We start from the raw sequence: 26,951 nt of genomic DNA, 5'->3' as shown, positions 1-26,951 counted from the left end.
GCTTGCTTCGCAAGACGAAAAAACCGCTAGATGAAGAGAATCACGAAACGGATTCTTTTCGTCTTGCGAGGCACCACTGTAAATTATAAGCTTTCCCCATTCTTTATTAAAGAGGTCCTCTTCCTGGTTTCTAATTCTGCCTGTAAGCTTTGCCATCTGGACATTGTTCATCAGCTTTGTCTGCCACTCTTCTTTGGTCAGTTGTAGACCCTTAGGATTATCTAGTCCACCCCTCTGCAAAACACAGTCGCAGCCAAAGCAGCATGGCTCCATGAGTGCCGGATTTATGCATAAGTCAAGCAAAATCACTTATTTTGGCTGCTGACCCCTTATTTTCGAGGCTGTCGGTCCCTTATTTTCAAATCTGTTAGTTGACAGCTATGCCTCGGAGTAGGCTTGCTAAGATGTATAAGAGATGTATAGGAGACCCCTATTTCCATCGGAGAAATGTTAAAACAGTTTAAAGAAACACCCACACATAGGGAGGTCTCCCCTTATGCAGTGGCGTAGCGTGGGTTGTCAGCACCCGGGGCAAGGCAAGTAATTTGCGCCCCCTAACCCTAACCCCCAGATGTTGCGCCCGGTGCGCCCGGCCCCCCCTGCACCCCCCACGCTACGCCACTGCCCTTATGGGAGGGAGCGAGTCTTCTGGCGGCAGCTGGCGGCGCCCGGACGCCTCGCCGCGCTCCCGGGCAGCTGCTCTAGGGGGCGGCGTCCGCCCTGGCTTCCGACGGGGAAGGCGGCTTCGAGGAGGAGAGTCAGAAAGACCCCAAGAGAGCGAGGGAAGGAGCGCAGCTGGATTACCCACAATTCTCCCTCCGCAGCCCCTGCAAAGAGGTGGAGGTTAGGGTTAGCTCCCCACCCACAGGCAGCAGCAGGGAGGGAAGCAAAAAGGCAGAGGCGACGAGGAAGCAATGTAGCGGCGGCGGCGGCTTTCGCGCTTGGAGAGCGTCTTTTTGCGCAAGCTGCTGCGGTTCCCCTTAAAGCTCCGTCTCGCCTTTCTCCCTCTCACCTCAGGGCAGGCAGCGCCACGCCCCCCCCCCCGTTGCCTCCGCACCGCCCTGGGCAGCAAAAGCGCCGCGCGCGCCTCCCCTCAGTCACCCCCGTCTCTTTCCATTCCTCCTCGGCGCCGCCGCCGCCGCCGGAGAACATGGCACCGAGTCGCGCTTTGGCGCTCCCGCCTCCGCCGCCCGCAGCCTTTCGCTGAGGCGAAAGCCGCCGCTGCTGCTGCGGTTGCTTCCTTGGGCCTGCCTCTCCCTTGAGCACAGGCGGGTCTCTCCCCTTCCTTCCTTCCTTCCTTCCCTCCCTCCCTCCTTTCTCTCCCGCCTTTTCCAGGACGGAGAAGCCGCGTCAACAAGGAAGATGCCCGCGCCCAGGCGCCAGAGAAGGCGCAGGCTGAGGGGACGTTGAGGCGGCTGCCGGGAGCGCGCGCGAGAGAGAGAAGAGGCAGGGAAAATAATAATAATTAGGAAGCAGCAGCGCTTCAGGTTGAAGGGAAGACGAAAGGGTGGAGGCTGTTCTTCAAGGACTGGGGCAGCCTCTCCCTCCCTCCATTCCTCTCCTCAGCATCCTTCGCCAGAGAGAGAGGTGTCGCTCGCTGCATGGAGGAGAGCAAGGCGGGCGCCGAGTCCTCGCCTAGCGGGCCTTGTTTCTCCTTCCACCTCTCGCGCAGGTGCCCGGCTGCAGACGGCGTTGCTGGAGGTGAGTTGAATGGGAAGGATGCCTTGGCGTGGGTGCGGGTTTGTTTGCTGCTGCTGCTGCTCCTCCTCCCACGGCAGGTAGGAGGATGGAGAGAGAGAGATGCTGCTTTTGTTTGCGTGGGCTGCTGGCTTGCTTGCTGGGCGCCACCAGTCGCGCGCTCGCCCTTCCCACAGCATCTCGGCCACAGGGGAAGATACAGGATGCAAACGTGAGTCAGTTTTGCTGGTGGTGGTAGTGGTGGAGGAGGAGGAGGAATACGCACACGCACCCATGGCATTGTTATGTCATTTCCTCGAGGCAGCCAGAGTCTTGGCGGCATCCTTTGCACCCATGGAAAGGGATGGAGGAAACCACGAGCCAACTCCCAGGGGCCTGTGGTCCCTTCTCCCCCCCCATAAAATATTGGAGGGGGTGGGGCCCCCCTAAAGTTGACAGGCATTGCCATTCGAATGGTGTGCATGTGCCACACCTTGTTGTGATGTGGGGTGGGGCTTACCTGCCCTCCCCCCCCAATATTTTAATCAAGTTGGCACCCCTGGCACAAATTCACCTGGCCTTGCCTGTGTGCGGTTTCCCGCAGCATGCAGGATAATGGCAGATGTGTCAGGTTCCTCTGTACCGTTATGCCCATCATTTTCCTCCAGAACGTGCGCACATACAGGGCGATTACACAAGGATTTCCTTATGAGAGGCCGGTCCGGGGTCGGCTGCCCTGGGACTTAGAATTACGGTGTGGGGGGGAAAATGGCAGCAAACTCCTGAAACCTCTGTGTAGTTCAATCAGCCTCTGAATCTGTGGAAGCATTTGGCTTTTGATGTTTCCAGTGGCGAGGAGTCAAATTCAGAAGGAATTTGCAGGGAAAAGGAGAAAGGTGGCTCAGGAGTGCGTTCTGTCAACTGGTTTCGTTGAAAGCATTTGAGTGTGTTGTATTGGACATAAGCCAGTCATAGGCAACCTTTCAGTTTATATATTACGTGTAGTTCAGCTGCCTTTCTTGAATGTTTTGCTCCTGACGCCAGGTTGATGTCTTGATTAAATTCTTGGGTGCGAGGCTACAAATGACTAGATTTTTGAAAAGGCCTTGTGCTGTACAGGGGCTTGCTTGCCTTTTTGCTTAAATATAGCTGCCATAGAAAAATATGAACCAGCTGGCAATGTTTAGGATTTGGCTTATTTTGATTTTGAGCTTTGTTCTTATCTAATTTTTCTGGAGAATTAGCTTGCTGGTGAGAAATGTGAAACCCCAAATATTTCACTGTCTCTTGGCAAATTTGTGCCTTTTTCCGAGACACCTTGTATCCTGCCTCCCAAAGGAGATGAAGCAAATCCTCTGTGGCCTTTTTACAAGTCTCATAGGTATCACAACTGATCAATAAGTCATCCAAAAATTGAAGAAGAATTGTTTTCCCAGGTACTGAAGGGAATTTAGACAAATCCTGGGCAAGGGCTGTTCCAAAAAGTGTTGGCGAATTCTTGTAGCCCTGGGGCAATCTTGTCCACGTTAATTGGGTTTTTGTCCCCTTGTAAGGATCCTCCCATTGAAATGCAAATATTGGCTGACTCTGGGAGGCAATCCGGCAACAGAAAAATGCATCTTTTAAGTCCAATACTGTAAACACCCTTGCTTCTGCTGGAATTAATCCCAGGAGATTGTAAGGATTGGGCAAACACGGATGCACAGTCTGAATTAAATTATTTATCCTTTTTAGATCCTGGACTGGGCGAAATTGATCTGAATTTGGCTTGCGCACAGGAAAAAGTGGAGAATTCCAACTGGACTGGCACTTTACCAAAAGCCCATATTGCAAAAACTTGTCTATATGCATCTGCATTCCCTCTGCTGCTTGTCTTGGAATAGGGTATTGTCTGGTTGCTATCGGTTTTGCCCCTGGCTTTAGGTTTATTACGAATGGGGCTATATTCTTTGCCATGCCTGGTGGGTTGTCCTCTGCCCATACTCCAGGTGGGGCTCTCAGATTTTTAGGAATCTGTAAAATGTCCTTTTGGAAGTCTGTTTTTGATAAAGCCCCCATCATTTTCCATGCCTGTTCCCTGGGCACCGCTACTGTGACAATCCCTGATGCAGCCTGGGGTAATTTCATTTCTGCCCCTCTTGGTATGAAAGTGATCTGTGCTTGAACCTTTGACAGAAAGTCACGTCCCAGCAAGGGGATTGGGCATTCAGGCACATACAGAAATTGATGTGTAAGGGTTTTCCCCCCTATCTGACATTCCTGAGGTTGCAAAAACGGTGTGAGGACCCTATTGCCTGTGGCCCCCACAATTGTCACTGTTTGGTTGCTTTTTGCTTTTAACGGCTTCGTGAGCACCGAAAATTGCGCTCCTGTGTCAATCATGAAATTTACTAAGCGGCTCCCCAGTTTAACCGAGACCATGGGCTCTTGGGAGCCTAAAGAAAGAGTTGAGCCCGGTCTGTCCTATGCATTCTCATTCTCATATTCCTCCAGTTGCGCTAGTCCAACAAAATCTCTGCTACTTCCTCTGTTCCTCATGTATCTTCCAGCTTGCATCCTTCCTCTCTGCGATACCCATCCACGTCCACGCTCCCTCTGTTCCCTGTATTCACCTTCTCCCTCTGTTTCCCTTGCTTCAGGGCACTCCTGTTTCCAATGACCTTCCTTTCTGCAAATTGCACACTGATTCCTTCCCAATGGCAATCCCCTTCCTCTTCCTCTTCCTCGTCCTCGTGCCCCACTGGAACCTCTCCCTTGGGCACCCGTGTCAAATGCTGAGCCTTGGCTGATGGCTGCAGCCAAAAACACTGCCTTTTGCTTCATTTCCTGAACTCTGTCCTTCTTAACCTCATTCTCTCTGTTCAAATAAACCCTTTGAGCGATTGCTAGGAGCTGATCCATTTGCAATGTTTCAAAAGCGTCTAACTTTTGCAATTTCCTCTTAATGTCCGTAGCACTTTGAGCCACAAATGCTGCATTTACCATTTGCTTGCTTTCTGGGGCTTCTGGATCAAAGGGGGTGTAAATTCTATATGCCTCCATTAAGCGTTCCAAATAATTAGAAGGAGATTCATCTGGGAATTGAACAACCTCTGCCACCCTAGAAATATTCGTAGGCTTTCTGGCAGCACCCTTTATAGCCTTAATAACTTCCTGCCGGTAATTGTCCAAGGCGTCCTTATCCCTTTCTGGGTCCCACCCTGGATCTGTGAGTGGATATCTGGCACGGACCCAAACATCTGGATTGTTTTCTGAATTTGGCACCTGAGCTTTAAGATTGTTGTCTGCAGTTGTATCTATCCTTCTCCTTTCCTCAGAGGTGAAAAGAGTCATCAAAAGATGCCTGCAATCTTGCCATGTAGGCAGATAAGTTACCATAATGGAAGCAACCAAATCCAGCATGGCCTGAGGTTTTTCTGAAAAGGGTACCGTATGCGTTTTCCAATTCAATAAATCTGTGGTTGTGAAAGGGACATATTGAAGAGTTACTGCCCTGGAAGGCCAAGGACCCGTTGGTCTCCCATTTGCATCCACTGGCCGTGGCTCTTGGGGCCCCAGAACAGCCCTTAGGGGAAGCATTGGCGCTGGTGCCCCTTTGTTATTGCGTAAATAATAGCCTCCTTTTGAAAGTTTAGGCGAAGCTGGGCTTTGAGATGTGCTGGGCAAATCACTTTCTCTCATTTTCAGGACCAACTTTTGTCCAGAATCTGTAATTGCATCCATCAATTTCCATAATTTTGAACTGTCATGGCTTTCTGGGGTTCTTAATGAATTAATTTGTTCCCCCCATGCTTCAGACATTTGAAATGCACTGGTTCCCCCTTCTGCTCCCTCAGTCTGTGTTTGCAAGGCTGACATGTCCTGGTTGTATTTCTCCTCGGTAGGGGAGGGTAACGTGCTTTGATCTAAAGCTGCTGTTTGTTTTGGCTGTGAAGGTAATTCTGGAAGGCTAGGCACATCCAGCGATGCGTGAGAAAGTGGGGCTGCCTGCGAAGCACCCGTTGTGGTGTGGGGGGATTTATTCATTGCTGGCTGAGGTTGGCTAGGCATGGGAATCTGTTGTATTTGTCCTGCCATTGCATTTTGGTCTGGCAATACTTGCCCTGAGGGCGGCTGTATTGCTTGATTCCTGCTGCTATAATTGTATGGCGGGGGAGGGATTCCATCCTCCTCTGAGGGACCCACATAAATTTTCCTGTCAGCTGCAGAACCTGTTGAGGGTTTTCTGGCTTCCTGCCTTACAGCAAAAATCTCGCAGCTATCACTTCCTCTTTTCATCCAATCTGGATTTTTTAAACAACTGGCAGTCCATTTCGAAATGTAATAATACTGCTCCTTAAACAAATCCGGATTTTTCATTATTGAGTCCATAACTGCCTGACATTTCTCAATTCTAAAAGAGCCCATTTGTGGCCAGGATTTGACCTGCTGGGGCCACATCAGTTGACAATATTTCTTTAAAACTTCTTTACTTGGTTTGACCTCTCCTGGTTCTTCTGGAAAAACTATTTTAAAATTTTCTAACATGCAGTCTAGGGGTGTACAGGCTTGAATTAGTTTTGAGCATTTCCCCCCCATAGTTCTGCAAAAACTTTCGCCAGACAAAACACTTTCAGCTAGGCAGTTTCAAAAATAGATCAAGGAAAAAACCACAGCACACTTCCTTTTTCAACTCAGATCTTACACATCCACCCGGCGTCCCGGGACTTTCACACAGACACACACAGCCCTTTCTCCCCCCTTGCCTGCGGCAAACAACTTGGCAGAAAAGCACACACTTTCATACAGCGTTTTTCCCTTTTTTTTTTCCACTCTCTCCCCCCCACAGCTGTTTTCCCCAATTTTCCTGCAGAACCTCTTCCTTTCCCTGGTTGACTCAGCTTCTCCTCCCTCACCCTTTTGGTGATCCTTTCCCTTTAACGGGAGGTTACTGGTGGGTCACCCCGAGTGTTGATCAGCACTCATTTTTTTATCTCAACTCACCGTGAGTTCCTGTCGTGGCGCGCCTTTCCTTTTGGCTCCCCTTCAAATTCTCCTTTTTCGGTCCTTGCCTCCGTCTTGTCGGGAGTCCGCGCCGAAGGCGATTGCCCTCCTCCTTCGGAAATGATGTCCGATCGGCGCCTGGAACGAAGCCAATAATCTCCGGGACGTCCTCCCCCAAGAACCAGAGGCCGGCTCTTTTTGGGTAAAAAACCCCACTGGCCTGTGTGATCCGATCACGGCACCAAATGTTGCAAGGGATAAGGATCAGCCAGACGCAGCAATGGAGAATAAGAAGGTGAAGTTTATTGCCAGGCAATAAGGACCCAGTTGGAATCTCTTCCAAAGAACTGGGACCCCGATTGACAGAAATACAGGGGTCTTTATACCTGAGCAAATCACAGCAAATCATAGATCATAAGACAATCATGAAGGATTCATAACTTGGTCAACAAAATATCAGCCAATCAGCAAGCAGTTGTCACGCTCCTAGCTACTGGTATAACACTGGTCCTGCACAGGGTTCAAGTTCCGCTTTCCAATGCTCCAGTGACGCTCAGTCTAACCTTTCCCCTAGTTATGACAGGACAGGGAGCTTGGACATTTTGTGGTTTTGCTCTTCCTGTTCTGTGGATTAATTTAGCCTGTTCCTGATGGGGAATTTGTACCAGTATCCCTGACTCATGTCTTGTCCGGGGTGCACAGATGTTTCTAGGGGAAAGGTCGGTTCCTAACTTTGCTGTTCCAAGCAGTTTGCATTTTTGCTAAGGCACAGCTTCCCTTTTGATTCAAGTGGATTTATAAAATACTGTAATCCTTGATTCATGTAAGCATATATTGAATATATTGATTATTGATAACTGGTTATATGAATAATGTAGGGGTAGCCCTTCCTTCCTTGCCTCAGGATGGCTGTTACATAACTGGGTGCTGTTGATAGCCTCTGTGTGACAATTTAAATGGTTTGCTTCTTTATTGAAAATAGACTTCTTTGATTCGCCACCCCCCCTTTAGTCAATATGTTAAGAAGTTTTGTAAAAAAAATGTTTCTATAAAACACCCAATACATAATTTTCTTCCCTAGGCGGTATGGGTTTTAATTTAAAAGCTCTGTACACATTTAACCATATTTCTGGTGGTTCCTTTTGTTTAGCTTGCCTTTTTTTGTTGACAAGCTACTTGGAGCATTGACAACGGCACTAATTTTCAGTGGATCCTTTCCATTCTGAACAGCTTCACAAGGAAAGAAAGCAGAAAAGAACAAATAATAATTGAAATGGCAAATGTATAAAAATCTTCTAACAATACATAAATGAAATGACTCTTAATTCCCTAATGCCAAGTGGGATCAAGTGCTTTATATAAAAAAACCCATTTTAAAAAATGTGCTTTTGCTTTTAGGAGAGAAAATGTACTCCTTAAACTCGAGAAGTAAAATGTTAATGTGATTGAAACTGAGGTTTGCTTGCTGGACTTTCAGATGATCAGCTGCTTCCCCCACTGCTTTTAACAAATTGCTCCTTTTCTAGTTGTAAAGACACAGCAACTTGCCTTACATATTTTCAGGCTTACATTCTAGTAAACAACTGACCTAAATAGTGAAGCAGAACCTATATTTTGGTTGCCTTTGATGAAAGAATTTGGTTTTTCAAACATGTTGACTCTCTCTGAATGGGCACGTTGTAATTGACTTCTGCCTTTTCGTTTAAATCAGATCATTGTTGGAAACTCATATACTGTATTAGCTAATTGCCCCCCAAATGGCACCTTAGTTTACGGTTGTCGCAGCAAAATGTCTAAGCAATCCATTTTTTTACAATGAAATTTATCATTAGTATTATTACTCATTTCATTCCTATGCCACTTTATATTTTAAAGGAAATATAATCTCAGAGAGGTTTGCAACACATTAAAACGTCAGATAAAACGATCTGGAATAAAACAAATTCAAGCTTCAAGGAAAGCATTTCAGATCCTTCTCTGAGGGAAATTTTGCTTTCCCCATATTTATCTACTTAATTTATATAGCTGCCCTGCAGCAGAAGTACTCTAGGAAGCCAGTGTGGTGTTAGTGATTAGTGCCTGACTAGGACCTGGGAGATCAGAGTTCAAATCCCCACTCAGTCATGAAGCTTGCTAGGTGACATTGGGCCAGTCACAGCCTCCTAACCTACTCCACAGGGTTGTCGTAGGATAAGGGGGGTTGACGCAGGCGGGCTGTGGGTTAAACCACAGAGCCTAGGGCTTGGCGATCAGAAGGTCGGCGGTTCGAATCCCCGCGATGGGGTGAGCTCCGGTTGCTTGGTCCCTGCTCCTGCCAACCGAGCAGTTCAAAAGCACGTCAAAGTGCAAGTAGATAAATAGGTACCGCTCCAGCGGGAAGGTAAACAGCGTTTCCGTGCACTGCTCTGGTTTGCCAGAAGTCATGCTGGCCACATGACCCGGAAGCTGTATGCCGGCTCCCTCGGCCAGTAGAGCGAGATGAGCGCCGCAACCCCAGAGTCGGTCACAGCTGGACCTGATGGACAGGGGTCCCTTTACCTTTACCTAAGGGGGGGTTGAACCATGTGCTCATTGGAGAGAAAAGTGGGAATGCAGTAAATAAGCTCTTCTGCTTACCTGCTTAAGAAAGCTGGAGGGGCCAGCCAGATGGAGATGTCATTTGCCAACCTGGCAACCGGATATCATCCACGTGGTTGTAATTGGACATACGGCGGGTGCCTGGGGAATTTCTACCCCAATTCAGATACCCATTTTTTGCAATTTGTTCCAAACTGTTTTAGATATTCCCTGCTTGCATTATTCAGTGGAAAAAGCTCTTCCTTGATATTGTGATTTATATTTTGCAGGAGGTCTCTTACAGCTAACTACAAATATGGAAATTATTTTTGTTTTTTCGGGAAGAGCCATAATACTATATGGAACGCTAAGCTTGATGATAAATTGGGACAAAACATGGATTTTAGGGGGGGAAATGTTGTTTTGTCTCATACTCTGTAACAGTTTTGTCTGCTTCTACCACTGCTCAGTCTGTAAGTTGAATGAAAAATGTTTCGAGAGGACTGGTAGGAAAATGCTGATAATTAAAAGAAAGAGTTCTCTCTTTTTTTAAAATAATATTTATTAGAAGTTTAAAAATTACAGAAAAAAGAAAAAAAGAAAACAATAAAATTTTAACAGGACATACATTACAATACATAAAAAGAAATACATAGAAAAACAATACAACAATACAGCAAAAAGAAACAAAAACACTAAAACACACATCTATATTCCATATCTTTGCCTTTCATTTACTTGTTTCATCGACCTCCTCACACCTCCCTTTTTTGTATTCTAGTTCAATTAATTGTTTCAGCAAATTCTTTCCATCTTTCTCAACCTTTGTTCTATAATTTATCTTAACGGTCTAACATTAATTTTTTTTCATTTTGGCCCATTATCAATCAGCTTTTACTTAATTCTTTATTACATTTCTGCTAAAGCCATATAGCTTCATTCCAGCATCCTTCTAAAATTCATTAATTTTGCAATGTTTTTGTAAATATACTTTAATTTTTTTCCAATCTTCTTCAACCGACTCTTCTCCCTGGTCTCGGATTCTGCCAGTCATTTCCGCCAGTTCCATGTAGTCCATCAGCTTCATCTGCCATTCTTCCCTGGTGGGTAGATCTTGTGTCTTCCAGTACTTTGCGATAAATATTCTTGCTGCTGTTGTAGTGTACATAAAAAAAAATCCTATCTTTCCTTGGCACCAATTGGCCAACCATGCCCAGGAGAAAGGCCTCTGGTTTCTTCAAAAGAAAAAGTTCTCAGGCATTCAATTTTTTTTGTATTATAAAAAAGCAACGACGTTAATTGCAAAGGCAAATATGTGTTGCATTAAAACAATATTTCTACAACAGGACCACAGCCCTTACAACCCATGTAAATCAGAAGTTATTACTATGAGCTACATAGGGAATGAATGGCAGTAATTAATTTAAAAAGGTAGTTAAGTCAGCAAAAATGCTTTCACCCCTATGATAACATGTAAATCCACAATAATCTCTGCTCCAATTAGTATGGTTGCAGGCAGCTGTAACAGAGGCAAGAATGCTCACTCTTGCAATGTAATATAAATCTTTCCACAGTCAGCTTAGGTAGTTTTAATAGAGATCCGCACCTCCACTCTTGTGATGCAAACTGTTCAGGTAATAGCCATTGGGCTTGCTGACCTGTTTCATTGCCATAGTCTTCCATGTGAACTTTGCACACTTCAGCAAACCTCTTTAAAAAAAGAGCAGTGAACATGACAAAACTGCATCCTAGCACTGTGACTAACTGCTAATGAAGAGTGTGAGCAATGCTTCTCTCCGTATGTTTATATTACATTGCTCTCAGTTTAATAACCTTTCACTATGTTATCACCAACCATAGTAAAAAAGAAAAAAAAAAGTGCCTTGTGGCACCTTAAAGACAAACAAAGTTTTGTAGACTAGAGTCCATTTCATTCAGATGCATGAATTGCAATCCTCAGTTGTAGGTACATATATACAGGGCTGGTGGAGGAGGGGAGCGGATTGTAAGCGTAGAGGTTAAAGAGAAATGAAATGCAAAAACTACAGATATTGACAATTTAACTAAATAGAATTTATTTCATAAATTTGTATACCACTTGATTTGTCGGACAAACAAAACTCAAAGCAGTATACAAAACAACGTATAAAAAATTATTTCAAGCTTAACGTATAGAATCTTTTATTCTCTTGCTAATTATTCTTCTTTAAAGGTTCATCTTATGTTTGACTTACTTTAGTTATGTTTTCTTCAGAAATCTTTTAAGATAATACTTTTGTATCCTGTTAGTGGCTTTGAATATATACTTCATACATGTACTGACTTTCTTCAGCAATGTTTTATTCTGGATTGTTTCACTTGATGTTTTAATGTAGGCTGCAGACTGCTTTGAGCCCCCCCCCCCCTAAAAATACAAAGCTGTATAGAAATGAAATGAAATGAAAACAACAACAACAATGATGATGAATGTGCACAAAGCAAGCAAGCACAGTTGACCCTTCACTGCAGCAGTGAGTTTCATCATAGTGACACTTGTGCTCTGTGGCCTGGCAATCTTAAACAGGCTGCAAGACAAGACACAGTGAGCCAAGGCAGGGTTCAGGCTAGAGGGAAGGTGTAGGCTATGCTCTGGGGAACGCAAAGCTCTGACATTGGACTAGCAACGAACAAGCCAAAAACTGATTCGATAAATAGTAGTAGCTGCTCTGCTGAAAAGGCCCAGCCTTCTCCAGTAATCTCCTCCTGCAACTGAGTGTGAATGTTATACAGTGGAGTCTTCTGAGTCAGAGGATGACCGTGCCACATCCTCAGGCTGGAGAGGAGGGCACTGCCTCCTCAGGCTCACCTGAGAGAGCTGCTCTGCATGCCCCCTGCCCCTTCATAGTCCTCTCCCACATTCCCTGAAGATGAAGAATCTGATTCCAGAGCCATGACACCCGCAAAGAATATGAAGACTCTGATTGCATACAATGTCTGGTTTATAACGCCACACTATGCTTAAAAAAGCATTTCTATAGACTTGTTGGGATGCGGGTGGCGCTGTGGGTTAAACCACAGAGCCTAGGACTTGCCAATCAGACGGGCGGCGGTTCGAATCCCTGTGACGGGGTGAGCTCCCGTTGCGCAGTTCGAAAGCACGTCAAAGAGCAAGTAGATAAATAGGTACCACTCCGGTGGGAAGGTAGCATTGTTTCTGTGCGCTGCTCTGGTTCGCCAGAAGCAGCTTAGTCATGCTGGCCACATGACCCGGAAGCTGTACGCCGGCTCCCTTGGCCAATAAAGCGAGATGAGCACCGCAACCCCAGAGTCGGCCACGACTGGACCTAATGGTCAGGGGTCCCTTTACCTTTTATAGACTTACTTAAAGAAAGGTATTCAAGAAAAAAGTATGTTCTGATGTTAGCAAAATACTGCTCTCAACAATGTGCAGATTGCCAAGGTGGTGCTCTTTACTGGGCAGGTGGAAAGTGCTATGAGTGGGTGGTTCTGATGAACAGGAGTTGGCAGAGAGACCTATTCTTCATGGGATTGCATTTCCCCTGAAGGAGCAGGTGCTTAGTTGGAAGTGGCCTCAGTAGTTAGGCGTGCCTTGCTTTGGCTGGTGCTATTTATGAATTGGGATAGCCTGACTGTGAGTACTCGTGTTCTGGAAGCCTCCAGGCTAGACTACTGCAATGCACTCTATGTGGGCCTTCCCTTGAAGACTGACGGGAAATCGCTCTGGCAAGAATTTTGATAGGGGAATTAGGCCACGAGCATATTACTCCTATTTTAAAATTGCTATAATGGTTGCCAGTTGTTTTCTGGACCCAAATCAAGGTACTTTGATTTTTAAATCTCTAAATGACTTGGGACCCAAGTGTCTGCAAGAACTCCTTCCATAATAACTTGCCTGTGCTGTAAGATCAGCAGATGAGATCCTTTTGGTGGTTCCTCTATAGCCGGCATAGGCAAACTCTGGCCTTCCAGATGTTTGGGACTACAATTCCTATCATCCCTGTCCACTGCTCCTGTTAACTAGGGATGATGGGAGTTGTAGTCCCAAAACAGCTGGAGGACCAAGTTTGGCCATCAGTGCCCTGTAGTATGTGATGTGGGGCTCCAGGAAAGGCCCTATTCTTTTGAGTTGAGTTGGCTACCCCTGCCTGCTACTGCAACTCACTTAAAAACCTGGTACCTTCAGATGGAATCCCATTGAGTTTAGCAGAACTTTCCCCAGGTGGATTATATGTAGAACTGTAGCCTAAATTTTCAGTTCTCTCCTTAATGGCGTAAAACACACACCAAAGGGGAAAACCCAACCCCTTTAATATGAGTGCTCTAAGTTATTCCTAGAAATCCTGTTTTGCTACTGCAAAAATACCTGCTCTCATCAGCAGTGAAGATGAAATGCAGGTCACATTGCCCCCGGCAACACTTAAATAGCATCCCTGGGCTTTCTTCAGAGGTTGTGAGCTTTGTTGCTATACTTGGCTAGGTAGACCCTGATAAGGGTATATAGCACAGTGTCATATGGTCAATTACGTCAATACTGTACATCCTTCTTCTGAGGTCTTAGTTGTATTTCAGTCTGGAGGAGATAAGAAACAGTAGGCTGTCTTTCTGTATTCCAGTAAAATAAACCCCTCCATTTCCCCAATCCCTTTCCACCTGCCAGAGGACTTCAAGAAGGAGAGGAAAAGGGACAGGTTTGGTGGTGAGCATGAATAGTGTCTGGTCAGCAAGCCAAGCCAATATTAGTGGGCCATGCATGGTGTGTATACCGTAATCATTTCTCCTCTTCTTGTAAGTAAAGAGCAGCTACATTGTTCTGAACTAAACATAAATTAATGTACTGTAATGTTTCTATAGTGCTAACAATGTGTTAGGGGCTATGGAGGATTCAGAAGTTCTCCCTGTCAATATCAGGGCTTGCACAACAAAATAGGAGCTTTTCCACTGTCCCAACAATATCTTAAGAGTCTGGTGGTGGGGATTGGGGGAAATAGAGCGTGAGATCAGTTATGTGTGGGGAAAATATTACTAACTGCAATTTTGTAGTGGAGTTTCCCCTTTAAGGTGCATCCTACAGTATGCAGCCCTCTGTTTAAATCATGGCTGTCTCATTTAAAGATAAAGGGTGGTATCCAACTAACTCATTCTGTTCATGTGCAAATCCTTGCAGTGACTGAGGAAGTTGCTGCCTGAAGAATCCTCCCTCATTCCAAAGACATCCTCTCCAATTCCATGCACCAAAGTTGAGCAGGCTGGCAACATCAATTGCTTCTGAAGGGAGCAGTGTAGCCTAGGAGGTTCAGGGCAGGCTGCATGGGTCGATTATGTCCACTCTCAATATCTGCCACCTGAGGTGGCTGCCTTACTCTCCCTGAAAGGGATATGCGGACACAGAATCCAGCAGAGCTACCTAGTGCTGGCCGTGTGCAAGATCACACATTGGCTAAAAGAAAAGAAGGAAGATCATCTGCAACTTGGTTCGGCATTCAGGTCTGGTCCAATACATTTTGATGCTTTAGATGGAACAACAAATGGTGCTCCCCCTCAACAAGTCAAGGTGCATAACACCCAAGGCTGACCAAGTTATTCTTGTGCTTGAGGCAGAAAACCCCACAAGTCTCTCTCCCTTGGAATAAAAAATACATTAGCAATAAATTAAACAACTAATAATTTGCTGCCCTTCCACAACACCTAAAATCTGATGCCTCAGCCAGTAGCCTTACTCTGCCTGATGGTAGGGTCTGGCCTGTTAGAATTACTTTTAAGTAAACCTCAAAGTTCTCGAAGCCAAGAGGAAACAAGTGGCATAGATCTGTGCTGGGTCCCTCAAATTTGTTTTTTTATACTTTTAAGGGCAACTTGCAACTTCATATCTATCATCTATATGTGTGTTTGTTGTTGTTTATTTTTGTATTAAATAAGTGAATTTTTGATTGGCTACAGAAAGTCAGCCAAAACTCTCCCACGTTGACTTTTAGGGGAGCAGGAAGCGATTGTGCAAATACCTCAGATCTGCAAGCCCTCCTTTTGACCTTGTTTTAGTGATAGCAAACATTTAAAACGATGACATACCTTGCTTTTATCATTTTTAATTGCATAGTCGGGCATGTTAAGCCTCTATTACAATTACAAAGCTTGCACATAACGTTACGGGTAAATTATTTATAATGTGAAAGGTATTACATTCTAATTTTATTTTATTTTTTTAAAAAATTAGTATAGTTGATGCAGCACATGGTTCGACTAGAAAGCCATGCAGTTTGACTGCATGTTTCTTATGACAGCTTGGGGCATTGCATGTGGGGAGCCTTTGACTATGGGAGGAAAAGCTCATGCTTTGCTACATGGGTTCGTGTTTCATCTGAAGAATCTAACATGATTTGGTCATGTTTTCAAACCACCATAGTTAAACAGACATTGACACTCTTAGAATTGGAATAGACAATGTTTACTTGGTGCATTCACCCGTGGTCAGAAGACTTGCAGGCCCAGACTATGGAGCTTTCGCCAGAAGAAAGCTAATCTCAGGACAGAAAACAAACTTCTTGGAGAGGTAGGGTGATGTAGTTGCAGGGGGTGCAGGAGACTTTGTCCGGGAGATGATCTCTGCATCCCTCCTCCTCTGGACAGCAGCTTTGTAGGGTTGGGGAGGAAGCTAGATTTGTACCTGCCTTCTGTGGAATCTTATTCTTTGGGGTTAGAGGGGGTCCTATAGCTGTTATTCCACTACTGATGTTTGATGTTGTCCTTACGGTGTGGAGAAAAGAGTCCATCCTCATCTGTTTTACTGGATTTATGAGTCCCCATATTATCTCAGGCTTGCCCAAGGAAAGAGACAACTATGTGGGGGTCCATGTGCTTACTGGAAAGTGTAGGAGGTCTCTATGAACCCCATGCTACTGGCCCCTTATTGTCCCAGGATGCAATCTAATAGGGGACTTGAAAGTGGGATGAGGAACTAGTTCCTTTGGAAACTCCCAACAATGGACCATGACAGGTTCTTTGAGCACAAAGGTATTCATCCTTCCGACTCAGCTTGGGTTGCAGCTTTTCTTTGTCACATCCAGGAGCAGCCCATGATTTTATGCTGCCTTGGGTGAAGAACAAGCTGTCATTTCCTCTCACATTTCGCATAATAGTGCTTCACTAGACTGGCAGCTGTATCTTAGCTTCAGCACTGGTGATGGGACACCATCCTCCAGTGTACCAGAAGACAGCAGTTCGGGGCTGCCTGACTGGCACACACAGTTCTTTCCTTCTTTCTTTCTTTCTTTCTTAGTTTTTATTTAAGTTAGTTTTATTCAAGTTTATACACTTCATTAATTTTACAATCAATTTAACATTTCAAAAGTTTGGCTTCCTTCCCCCTCTTTCTGCAGTTCCTTAAATTTATTTTTTAATATCTTCTGCGTATCCAAATTCATTTAACTTTCTCATTTAATTATCAACTGTAAATATATACTCTTATAAAACTGCAGGTTATTACAATAATCCTGCTAATGTTTTTATCTGTTTACAGTTTATCTGTAAATATTCACTAAAACATATCCATTCTTTTATAAAAAGTTTGTTATCTTGATTTCTTATTCTTCCGGTAAGTTTCGCCATTTCTGCATATTCAATACGTTTTTGTATCCATTCTTCCTTTGCTGGGACTTCTGCTTCTTTCCGCTTTTGGGCAAGTAACATTCTTGCTGCTGTAGTAGCATACATAAATAAATTTCTATATGATTTAGGTACTGTAGTTCTGTCCCTATAATTTCCAAAAGAAAAGCTTCTGTTTTTAAAAAAATAAAGTTATTTTGAACATCCTTTTCAATACATTGTATATCATTTCCCTGTAAGCTTTAACCATACTTCAAGACCACCACACATGATAAAAAGAACCTTCTTTACATTTTCAACACTTGTCTGATTTAGATTTATACATTTTTGCCAGTTTACTCGGTGTTAGATACAAACAATATATCATTTTCATATAAATTTATCTTAAACTATAACATGCTGTAAATTTTATATCCATGTTCCACAATCGTTCCCATGCTTCGGAAGGCTGGCACACACAGTTCTGGCCACTAGCAGAAGGAAATGATTTTGGGGCTCAGGAAGAACAGGCAGCAACTCCCAGCTAGCATCTCCCCACTTTGTGCAGTGCCTGCTGCCTTCTGATACAGCCGCTTTGCTCTGCTTAATGATAGGGCTGTGTCCTGTCTCAAGGTGGTGTAAGATGGCACTCTAGGGACCAGCTCAGATGTGCAAGTTATCACTTGATTTCTATATGCTGATGACAGGCAGCCTTTGAGAGGAAGATATTTATAGGGTAGGGGAGAATCAAGGTTAATGCCAAGATTTGCCTTGACGTGTGTTGTCAGCTGCAGCTTTACCTTTGTGTTTTGTGTTTTATTGTCATTGTGAGTGCTTGCATCGTTTGCGTGGTGTCAGAAGCACAGCTAATTAATCCCAGCAGGTGAAGCTCTGCGAGGGAAAAAAAAAACGAGGAACGGGAAGGTGAGAAAGGCTGTTTCTTCAGAGTGGAAAGGGGGAGTTGGAGGAGAATGATAGAAACAACAAAAGGAGAAGTGAAGGCATTCAGGCTACTGTAAACAAACTTCGGCTTCACACCTGTGCTGTGCACGGCCACAAAATCAAGCAAAACCATGCTGAAAAGCATTAGGAGTGCTAAATTCTCAGATAATATTATTGAGCATCCTTTAACACTGTGTAATATTTGTGTGGAATGAGTCAAAGTATTCTTCCGCTGGCTCTTAATGTGCTTTTTCGTTTGGAAAACGATCAGGTGTTTCCCAGAGCCACAAGCATTAAAAGGCAGTGATATATAATCAGGGTGGCCAGATAGACATGGAGATGATTTCAGAAGCTTAGCTTTACTTTAGAAATATGCATTATCTTTTTCCCTTTTTTTTTTTACAACAAAATGGTGTTTATTCCCAAGTAAATGTTTTTAGCATCAGGCAGCAGAAGCAAATCCCCTTTTGTTCCTGTGGTCATGATGGTGCTAACATTTTACTGAGTTTAAAATGCAAAGCTGTGCATATGCCAAGGGTACTTCGTTTTTTAAAAAAATCAGGGCTAGCAAAATGTTCATTTGGCAAGCAATCACCTGTTACCACCATGATGTCAGGTAACATGTGCAGGCACTCAAAATGGCATCATGCGCATGTGCGGAAGCGGCAAAACGTAACCTGTGCATGCGCAGATGCGCCGTCCATTTATGTTCCATTCAGGATGCAAACGGTGCTCCGGAACGGATCCCGTTCACATCCCGAGGTACCACTGTAATTTAATCTCTGCAGCCTTGTTTTAGATTAACATTTTCGATACGTAACTTACGCATAGAATGCTCTATTTTAGCTTTTATGGCTAGGACAAAATACCATGCAGTTTTAAAAGTATTTGGGGAGGAAATCAATTAATTAGATGATGAAGAAGAAGAGTTTGGATTTGATATCCCGCCTTACACTCCCTTTAAGGAGTCTCAAAGCGGCTAACATTCTCCTTTCCCTTCCTCCCCCACAACAAACACTCTGTGAGGTGAGTGGGGCTGAGAGACTTCAAGGAAGTGTGACTGGCCCAAGGTCACCCAGCAGCTGCATGTGGAGGAGCGGGGAATCGAACCCGGTTCCCCAGATTACGAGACTACCGCTCTTTACCACTGCACCACACTGGCTCTCTGATTTAGCAGATTAGTATGAAGATTTTTTCCTTTTCTGCGCTTTTTAGATTACTGGTTGAGATACAGTCGAAAATGACTAGTAGTACAAAATTGCTTCCAGCAGTAATTGTAAGATTTTGGTGTGCTGTATATATTTCGCACAGAGCCTAGTGAGATCTGAATATTAATTTGACTTTGTAAGTCTCTTCGAATTCAAACAGTTTAATTGCCTTTCTCATGAGACTTCTTGTATTCCTGTGCAAAAACAATGGTGCCTTTTCAGATGTAATAATTTGGCTCTTGTTTCCCTTTGCATTTGGTTGCTAAAATAAGAGAGATGTGGCTTTAAACATGTGCTCAAGGAGGGTTCCCACAAACAGACTCATGAGCACATGAACGCATAGAGCAGGGGAAGTGCCTGTAAACCACATCCCTCCACTACTGACAGAACCATTGACTATGTCTGCTGACCTCCACATGGTTGGCATCAGTGGAAGCGGTTCCTGCTCTCATGTGTGGGTGCTAGGCATGAGCATGTGTGTGCCATTCTTCTCAGACTGATGCCGAATGCGCACCTGCAGGTCAGCAGGCACGTTGGACGGTTATGGCATTGTGGGAGCAATTTCCCTCTGCTTTCCATGAATGTGTGGCGGCATTTATATGAACAGTCCTTTCCTGAGTTTTAGTTTTTTCAGGATGTGCCAAATTTCCATGGCTTTCCCCCCCAGTATACCCAACCATTTTTCTGCGTAGATGCACATCTCTATTAGAATGTGTGGACAATAAGTAGCGGAGGCTGCTTTGTTTCACTTTAGTCCTGTCTGTTTCCCTCCATATCATACCTTGACTGGGCCCAGAGCGCTTCAAAAGGCAAGGGAGATGGTATCTGCAAGACCAGAATAGGAACCAAAAGTCTCCTGGCCTAATGCTGGGACCTGATTTAGTTAAGTTAGCTACTTCGTATGTGAAACTTAACTGGCCTCTTCAGACACAGAAGGGGAAAAATATGTTCAACACTGGTTCCTTGGATTGGTCCTGTCTGGTATAAAGGTCTCCTGCCTTTGCTTAGTCAACATAAAATTATCAGCTGTTATTTGTTTGCAGCTGCTAAGCTTGCCCACCTTCTTAACAGAGAGGTCTCCTTTTGTGGAAAAATGCTGTGCACATGACGGTTTGTGCTTTGGGAAAGATTTGTGACCTCTGATGTTGGAGTGTAACTGTCAAGGATCAAGGTGTTTGCAATGTGCTGCTTCTCTGTTGCAAGCCTGTTTCGTGGCAGATGCTTTGTGGCAGGTTCTGAAAGGCGGTGAAGGCCTTTCGGAACCATTGCCTGTACCTGGTGAATTCATATTAATTGGTCTTTGAAATGACAGGCTTTGATTGGCAGGAGTAGAGTCCTCCAGATACTGCTGGACTCCAGCTCCCACTGGTCTTGACCGTTAGCCATACTAATTGGGACTCAGAATCCAGCAACATCTAGAGGATGCTGTCTTCTCTTATTCCTGCTCTAGTAAGTGAAAAAAGTTAACTGCGAGTGGAGGTTAAAAAAAAGTCAGTTGGGAAAGTTAGGTGGAGGTGTGAGCCAAAGACCAAAGAAAGCTGCTAAAGGTGGACAGCCAAGGCCTGAATATTAATATTTATTTCCCAGTGTGATAGTTAGACTTTGGTGAACTATTAGAAGAACAGAGACGGTAGCATTAACTGGCCCAAGCAGCCAGAGGTTCAACAGGAGGAGCTTGGGTGTCAGAGGAAAATAATATTTGGTAGCTGAGTTATGCCATGAGTGATTCTGGTTGGGTTGAAGTTTTCAGGAATTTGGCTTGAGGTATAAACCTCTCGGAGGCTGTTGTTAGCAACGTGTCTCTTGAATCTTTAGATGTTGTCATGAGGCACATTTAAGACACAAATATCAGTATTCCTTTATGTACAAAGCACCTTTTAATTAAACAATATTAGGTTTCATTTTGCTCTGCCCCCCAACGTTATTTTCAATCTCATGCATGAACCTTTTATGCCGAGGTACCAGGAAGTTTTAAAAGGAAATGGGTAGCAGCAGAAAAGGGGTCACATTGGGGAATTCTTCAGTTACTGTGGCAGGAGGGGAGGTTCCATAGACCTTGAAATATTAAAAAAATTACACAAGTACAAATATCTAAACTCCCTCTTGAAAGGGTAGCAAGAGCAACTCACTAGCACAAAACCTTCCCATGCTTTGCTATAATTACTGCTCCATAGTCTTTCATGGGAATCAGCCTTTTAATCTATCTATCTATCTATCTATCTATCTATCTATCTATCTATCTATTTATCATCTATCTATCATCTGTCTGTCATCACCTTCAGCTCCTTCTTTCAGAAAGATTGGTTTATACTCGATACTTCTACCTATATGATTTATTGATCAGGCTTCTATACCAGTTTAACTTCAATGCATTGAGGGCTCCCAGACCATTGTGGCGACAGACCTGACTTTCTGACTTGGGCACAGCCCGGCCCACAGCCCTATTCCTGGTTTTTACATTTCTCAGGTCCTCGATGACACATTGTCAGTTCCAAAGGTAGGCAGATGAGAATGAGAAGCATCCAACTAGCAATCTGGGATGCACCAAAATTATGTAGATCATTAGCTTCTGAAGGTAGTACTCTTTTCTATTCTCTCAGATGGCACAGAATAGGAAACTGGAATGATCCAGCACTTAGAAGTCAGTAGGTAAAAGTATGTGGATGTGATTTCTGTGTTTGCCAGAGTTTTAAGACCACCATTTGTCTCTTTTCTTGGCTCATCTCTGCCTTAACATATCTGGCAAAGAGCACGGTTGCTACTGTTCCTTGTCAAACTCTGTGACTCTTTCTGGCTTGTGATTTTATTAATGTTCTTGAGATCACAGGAGTGGAATCAAATAGTAAGAAGCTCAGCTTTAGTTTCTATAATGTAACTCTTAAGCCCTTGAATTCCCAATACCTATAGTTGATTTATTTTTTTTTTACAGTTGCATTAAAATAATTTGGAAGATGGGATTGCTGTGGCATACAGCTTGATTGGGTTACACTGGTTTCGCCTTGCTTCCCACACACTTGTTTCTTTCATTCTTTGTGCTTTACATACACAAATAATTGTTATGGGAGTGCCCCCTCATCTCTCGTGAGCACAGGAAAGCTTTTGTGAGTTACTATATTTTACTTTGTGCTCTGAAAATTGTTAAGTGTGGGCTTCTTTGCTGATTTGACCCGCTGTAGTCTGGATTGACCCCTCTGCTGCCTATTTACTTTTAAAATGCCTTTCGCAGAATTGCTGACTGCTTGAATGGCATCGTCTCTTTTGTCCCTCAGACATTAAGAAATAACTTAGGATTGGGGGCTGGAATGTGTCCTGTGTCATATGTAGAGATACAGAAGCCAATTAATGCAAAGTGGATGGTTGTTAACAGAGAAGCATTATTTGCTCTGCCGCTTTGTCCTTAACATTTTTTTAGTGGCCCAAAGAGAAGGCTAAACTGATTTCTCTGTAACGCTGAGCTTTGTGATTGGAAAATAATCTCTCGAAAAAAAACATTTTAATTGGGTCACGGTTCCACAACCACCTGCTGATGATCAAGCAAAACAGAATCAAGCTCAAGAATTGCAAAGCATTGCCTTAGGTTCCTTTGGGAGGAAAGGTGGTATATATATTTAATAAAATAAATAAAGTTAATAGATGGTAACAACAAAAATCATCACAAGTGTGCATAATAATAAGAGTAAAACACAACATGCTCCTTAATTTTTAGTTTTTATTTAGCTGAGATATGGAGACCATTGTGTGTATCAGTTAGAATAGCTGGCACACACCTTTCCATAGCAGTAATCCTGAGTACAGTTGTACCTTGGTTGCCGAACGCCTTGGAACTCATACATTTCGGCTCCTAAATGATTGAAAACCGGAAGTGTGTGTTCTGGTTTTTGAACAATTTTTGGAAGCGGAACGTCTGGCGTGGCTTCCAATTGGCTGCAGGACGCTCCTGCAGCCAATCGGAAGCTGCGTCATGGTTTTCGAACGGACTCCCGGAACGCATTCTGTACGAGAACCAAGGTACGACTGTATTAGGGCTGGTGTTGGCAATTTGCATCTTTGGCCGCCGCCAGGGTTGATGCACCTTCTCAGGGTCCATCAATGATGCTGACCCTGGAGCATGTGGCCGGGTCTGTGAACTGCCTGATGTTTTATTTACCTACTCTAGACCAGATTTTGGGAACCTCCGACCCTCAGGCCATATTTCATGCAGCGGAGTCCCAATTTGGTTCCTAATAAACACCTACTTGTCTCACACCTGACATTGTATGCGACATCAAGTGTAGGGCATGTACCAACTTCAAAAGGATAACTAGGACAGAAGAGCAACGTCCAGCCACTTTTGATTGATGGGGTCTGTGTGGAGAGGGTAACAGCGTTCAGATTTTTGGGCATTGAATTACAAGAGGATCTGTCCTGGAGTGTCAACACAAGGGGGCTTGTGAAGAAGGCGCAGCAGAGACTGTACTTTTTGAGAATACTAAGGAAAAACCATCTTCCGCAGAAACTGCTGCTTGCCTTCTATCACTGTGCCATTGAGAGCGTGCTCACTTATGGCTTATGTGTGTGGTACGGAAGCTGTACTACCCAGGACAGGATGGGGTTGTGCAGGGTTGTTAAGGCAGCAGAGAGCATTGTTGGCTGCCCACTCTCCACCTTAGAGCAGATTTATGCCACAAGGTGCCATAGGAAGGCAATGGACATAGTAAAAGATCCATCGCATCCTGGTCACTGTCTCTTCGAGCTCTTGCCGTCGGGACGGAGATACAGGTCGATGAAGACAAGAACGAGCCGTCTTAAGAACAGCTTCTTCTCCAGAGCGATCTCGGCCCTGAATGGGAAGCCTGAACTTTGAAAGTCATCTAATCTCCCTTGCTGTATTATACTGTATTGTTTAATTAGTGTTTTTATGGAGCAGTCAAGTAATTTCGTTGTCCCCGAAGGGGGCAATGACAATAAAGATATTATTATTATTATTATTATTAGCTTAAAAGTGAGCTCCTGGTTGTTCCTTTTCCTAGAGCAAGGCACACTCCCACCATCCCTCAGCGGATGGGTGGTGGGAGCATAGAAACAAGAAGCAGTTTGCATGGAAACTGCTGCTAAAATACAGGTTCCGTTTTAGTGGCATTTTCATTGCTGCTTCAGGAGCAAGTCTCTTTGAAGGCATACTGGGAATGCAGGAGAGTGACACCTCAGGTATAGGGCAGGTGGCCCCCCCCCTGCACACCTGCTGAGGGGAAAAAATGTTTCCCATTCCTGCCCTAGTCTGATGCTATCTTGAAGGCATTGTAGCTAATTAAAATGATGAGTGGGACACATCCACCTGGCACGAAATGCAATTTTGATGCTGCCCATCCAGCAGGTAAACTCACAGATGTTGGAAGATGATGATGCTTGGCTGTGGGGAGGGGTGTTTAAACTTGCAGCAGCTTTGCTATGTCTGTAAGATAAAGATGCACGTCATGTAAAATATTCCTCCTCCTCATAGCCATAAAACACGGATTTCCCTGCCTTTTAACAGAGGGAGAATACAGTTAACTGGTCCCTTCAAAACAAACAAGCAAACAAGTTCGAATCCTGGATTTAAAGTAGAGACTTGATGCCTCTAGTCTGGAATATTATTTTAGAAAAAAAGAGTTCGGACATATGTTTTAAAAACAAACCATAGTAAAGGAACAGGAAACAGAGCTGAATTTTGATAGAGATAAATATTTGCATCTGCAGTGTAATAATTTCTCCAATAGATTTATCTACTTTATTGTTGATGAGTAAACGGGTCCTTTCTGTAGAAATACCTTGTCTTATAACTGAAAGTTGAGGGAGGTTGTTTTGAATGTGGAATTGGGTCTTGGGGGATTTTACATCTTTTGAAAGAGCCCCTTGATTACTTTTTGCTTTGTCCAGAGACACAGATTACTACTGGCAGTACTTTTCTTCACAATATTTTTGTATTTTACTGTATCAGTCACTTATTTTACACTAGCTAGCAAGTGATGTTTACAAGTCTACAATGAGAAACCCTATGAATTAGGCTTTTCCAGTGGCTGGATTCCACGGTCCGGTCCTTTGCTGAATACTCTAAATAACATTTATCAGATTATTCAGGCAGTGTACATGTTTTTGTATGTGCCCCTCCTTGTTGACAGATAAGAGAGGCAGGCCTTGGCTTTTGCTAACTTCATATAGGGATATCTGAGGATAACAGTGTAAACCTTAGAGATGCAGAATGTTCTTATCTCTGAGAGAACATCTCAGTTTCCTTTAACAGAGCAGAGAGTGATCTTAAGGGTATATTTCAGTAAGTGGAGCTGTGAAGAACTTGCTGAAGGAGGATGACACATAAGGCAAAGAGGAATTGGGCTTTGAGGACACCGTCTTTGTGAGAGGAAGTGGGCTTTGGGTTCCTGCCGTACCTGTGCATGTTGAAAAAAATACCCACACATAGGTTGGTGGTGGCAGGCCAGTCCTGTGATTTTAGTGTTCTGAGGAGGTAGTAGCAGGTGTTGTTCCAACACCTGGTAATTTTTGCAATTCTAGTGGAGCCTCTTATTATTCCCTCCAAGCAGGGCATTCCGTTCTCCTGGCCCTCTTCCTGCCCTTGCTCTGTTTTTCTTTTCTGTTTGCCACTCTGTATTCCACAACTACTGATCATGCTCAACCCTTATTTTTGTCCCTTTTGGCTTTTTCTTTTTTATTCTGCAAAGGTTAAGGTTTCATCAGCTTAGATGACAACCCCACTTCATTACTCACCACCATGGGAGTCTTCTCTTCTCATGAGGTGGCCAAAATATTGGAGCCTCAGCTTCACAATCTGTCCTTACAGTGAGCACTCAGGGCTGATTTCCTTAAGAATGGATAGGTTTGATCTTCTTGCAGTCCATGGGACTCTCAAGAGTCTCCTCCAGCACCATAATTCAAAAGCATCAATTATTCGGTGATCAGCCTTCTTTATGGTCCATACCCCTGTTTTAAGCAAAGGGAAGATTCTGACACTTCCAAACCATTAAGAAGTGGTCTTCATGATGCACATGGGAATGAATACTTTTGCTTGAATTTTTTTCTTTAGAATTGTCACTGATAGTTTTTGTCTTTCTTAATCCTCCCTTATTTCTCCTTTGTTTCTTCCTTCTCCAAGTGAGAGCCTAAGGGCGCACTGTTATTCCAGGCATGACTCTTAGGTAATTGAAAATTTGAGTTTGTTAAGAGAACAAAGTTTCTTAATTTATTGAATGAATGCGTAATAGTTAAGTCACCCCCCCAAAAAAAAGCTTGGGAGTATCCTTTTAGGTTGTCTCCATTGTAATATATTTTGTGGTCTGCTAGAAACAGTACATTGCTTTCAGCGCCAAGTTAAAAATATTCAGTCTACAATGCAATTTGTGCTGGTGACGGTGACTAAGATAAGAGCAGTTGGCTCAGTTTTCTGGTTGACCTTGAAAGCACTTTGTTTTACTAGGAAGTGGAAAATTAACCATTGGGTTGTATCCAGAAATGAGTCCTTAAAAAGAGATGTGTTCTTGTTTATGGTGTGTGCAGCTTGGTGAACATCCATGCAACTTGATAATTTTAAACTGCAAGCTGCTTTTGAACCACATTTTGTTTCCAGTTATAATTTGAAAATTTTAAATTAATCAGCAAGTTAGCCTTATGGGTCATTTCTCTTCTGCCTCCCACCCATCCTTCCATATAAGTGACCAACACAAATTGTATCCAAATGTTATATTTATCGTCCACTTAAGGCCTTATTTGAATGTGACTTCACCAATTTTCATTACTATTCACAATTTACAGTTCTCATACACTTAACTTCATTAGAACTAAGGGCAGAACTAGGCAATATGTGTGACATGGAACTTGCTACTGAAATTACAGAACCATGTAAACTTTTACCATTGTGTGTTCGACATCCTCATCTTTGTCTCTCTATGTCTTCCACTATTGTCTCTGTCAAAGGGCGAGCCAGCAGTAAATCACACGGTATTAGCATGATCTTCACAGACTTGGCTGAGTGCCTCA

At 43.8% G+C, this 26,951-nt stretch overlaps 1 protein-coding gene across 4 annotated transcripts in view; it reads left to right on the top strand.

The window, feature by feature from the left end:
• The first annotated feature begins 1,639 nt into the window (after positions 1-1,639).
• The window catches only part of HECW2 (HECT, C2 and WW domain containing E3 ubiquitin protein ligase 2), a 197,411-nt gene continuing 172,099 nt past the window's right edge, over positions 1,640-26,951 (top strand). For 3 of the 4 annotated variants that reach the window (XM_082222539.1, XM_082222543.1, XM_082222544.1), the window contains exon 1: positions 1,640-1,701. The gene's annotated coding sequence lies outside the window, so the exon portion shown is untranslated. Of the gene's footprint in view, positions 1,702-1,888; positions 1,910-26,951 lie in introns of those variants that run through there. The other variant, XM_082222540.1, reaches the window with a different exon arrangement.

The sequence above is a fragment of the Podarcis vaucheri genome (assembly GCF_965113315.1).
Source record: "Podarcis vaucheri genome assembly, chromosome: 1".
Taxonomy (NCBI): domain Eukaryota; kingdom Metazoa; phylum Chordata; class Lepidosauria; order Squamata; family Lacertidae; genus Podarcis; species Podarcis vaucheri.
The sequence above is the reverse complement of the archived record's forward strand: the minus strand, read 5'-3'. Positions and strand labels throughout refer to the sequence as shown.